This window comes from Crocodylus porosus, unplaced genomic scaffold, assembly GCF_001723895.1.
Source record: "Crocodylus porosus isolate Cpor-Errol unplaced genomic scaffold, CroPor_comp1, whole genome shotgun sequence".
Taxonomy (NCBI): Eukaryota; Metazoa; Chordata; order Crocodylia; family Crocodylidae; genus Crocodylus; species Crocodylus porosus.
In genome coordinates this window covers 166,270,881-166,273,359 of record NW_017728886.1, presented here as the reverse complement: position 1 = coordinate 166,273,359, position 2,479 = coordinate 166,270,881, and the positions used below count along the sequence as shown (strand labels likewise).

General features: G+C 47.1%; 1 long non-coding RNA gene across 1 annotated transcript in view; it reads right to left on the bottom strand.

Annotated features, from left to right (window-relative positions):
* Positions 1-307: 307 nt before the first annotated feature.
* LOC109316648 overlaps positions 308-2,479 on the bottom strand; it is a 13,017-nt gene continuing 10,845 nt past the window's right edge. The window contains exon 3 of the long non-coding RNA XR_002102890.1: positions 308-318. This is a non-coding gene — a long non-coding RNA (uncharacterized LOC109316648). The remainder of the gene's footprint in view (positions 319-2,479) is intronic.

Sequence of the window (2,479 nt, the reverse complement as noted above, 5' to 3'; positions counted from 1 at the left end):
TGCAGCCTGGTCAGCAGCCAGAGCATGGCTCTGGGTGGCAGGTTCCCTTTCTGGTGACACGTTCTGGTGCACTGCACCACCTTTTCCACCGGCAGTTTTTTTTGATGCTGGCATCTCTTTGTGTCAAACCCCTCCTCCCCCCAAAAACCAAAAAAACCCAAAAAAACCCCAACCAACCAAACAACAAAAAAAATCCCTGCCGTGCTGGAAATCAGCAGTCTAGCAAACAGGTACATGCAAACTCTGTGTGATTTGCAGTGTCTCAGACTGCTTTGAGGCGCCACAAACTGCATGTGCATGCTCGTCAGGATGTATCCTCTGGGTTTATAATGTGAATCATGAATTCTGGCGGAGAGTAACTGGCATAATGATAGAGGCCATGATAGCAAGTTTATGTACATGGTAAAGAATTCTGCTTTCAGGAACCGCTATATGAGAGAGGACTGAATATGAGGAGGAAGGAATAGAGTCTGACAATTGCACTGTCTTAATTATCCCTCTCAAACTCCAAGTGTGGTGTCAGAAGCAAGTTGGCTCTAGCAGGTTTGAAATCATAATTAAAAATTTTTGCAAAATAACATTTCATCTTAGAAGGAGGGAAAAAGAAAAGAGAAAAAATAATCAGATTCTTGTCTTCAAGCAAATGGACATGAAAATGCATGTGTTTTGTAACTGCACATTGTCATTTTTGCAGTTTTCCCATTCTGAATTATGCAGTGGGACTGGATAAAAAGGGAAATAAAACAATATCAGATACAAATGAGCTATTTTACACAGTGGCTACTACATGGTCCAACATTTGAGTAGGAAGTAACCATACCTAATCCGTGTATTTTTAGGCCCCTTCCAGATGTTATTTTTGTAGTGCTTCAAAGTTAAGGTGGCTACAGGTTCAAAACCCATGGACTGGAGAGCAAACTAAGTTATCACAAAAGTATCCTCTTCAGCCAGCCAGTGAAGCAACAGTGGGTGATAGGGGGCTGCTCCATCCCCCCCTACCACCTCCCAGAACTTTAAAAGTTTTGCCAGCTGGATAGGCTCACTGAAAGACTTGCAAGACCTTAAGGTAGGGACAGAAATTACACATAAACCAGTATAAGCAATCAGTAACTGGTTCAAATCTGTAACACAACAGAAATTCAGTGCACATAAAACACTTTTAAAATAGCCCAGACTAGTTTAAGATAAACCTGGATGGATGTAGTATCAGACTTAACTGATTTGGCTTAAATCAGTTTGTTGAACTTCTGTCTCAGAGCCCCTCCAGATTTAAATTAACTCACAGTCCCCCAGCATGGTTTGCACCTCTGCTCCCCACCCCCTTCTCACAGGGTGAGCAGGCTAGCTTTGGCCCAAGCTGTCTGCTTCAGCCCAACAGAGAGGCATGCTCTAGCACCTTCAAGCTTCTGGCTTGGGCCACTGCAGGCATGTGGCTGCATTTCCAGAATCAAAAGTGAATGTCTGTTCACTTGCTTATTGGCTCAATCTATGCAGCTTGATAGCCTGCAAAGACTGAACTGATTCAGCCTCAGGCTTTTTGACTGCCTATACTTAGCCTTAAAGAGTTCCTGGCTCCAAGGTAGTCCTTTTAGTGTTCCTGGTACTTCAGTGGGCTTCTGGTATTGGAGCATCAGCAGCCTTTTAAAGTTCCAGGGTTGCAGACAGCCCCATCAACCTTGCTGGTAGGTGGCAAGGGTGATGAGGGCTCCCTGCAAGCCTCCCAAGGTGACAGGGGCTAAATTGGGGATTTCTGCCTTAATCAGCCCGTTGCTGCTGCTCGCACTGGAGGCAAGGGTGGAAAGGGCACCCTGAAAACAGCTGCAGGAGCTGATGGTAGGCAGAGATCCCTCATCAGCTACTGCTGCTGCTTGCAGGGAGCCCCTTCACCTTTGCTGTCTAACCAGGACTGTTTCTGGGCACCCTATGGAGCAGAGCAGCCCCCCACACAGGAAGTGGGGCTGCTCTGGGTGCCTGCCCGGCATCAGGATATTTAGAGGGTGTATAAGTAGCACTGTGCTGGGCAGCTTGTATGCTCTTCAGAGTTTTGAGCACATGGAACTGCTCCCTGGAGCCAGTCTGTACACATGGAATTTTACTGGCATACAGCCTGGGTTCCATTTAAAGTTTTGGCTTTCAAGCTACCTAGGAGAGGTTTCCCCAAATAGGCAGCTGCTGCACAAGCAGCTGTCCCCATTGCTGCAGGGTAGTGGTGGAAATAGGGCAGCATGCAAGCCTTCTAACGAGAAACAACTTCTGCAAGGCAGCTATGGGATGGGAGGGAGTGCAGGGGCAGCAGGTGGGAAGGGAGAGAAGGAAGGGAAAAGAGCGGATTGGCCAAGTTCACCAATGACACCAAACTTTGGGGCAAAGCATCCATGCCAGAAGACAGGCGGGTAATCCAGGCTGACCTGGACAAGCTCAGCAAATGGGCAGGTGAGAACCTGATGGTGTTTAACACTGAAAAATGCAAGGTTCTCCA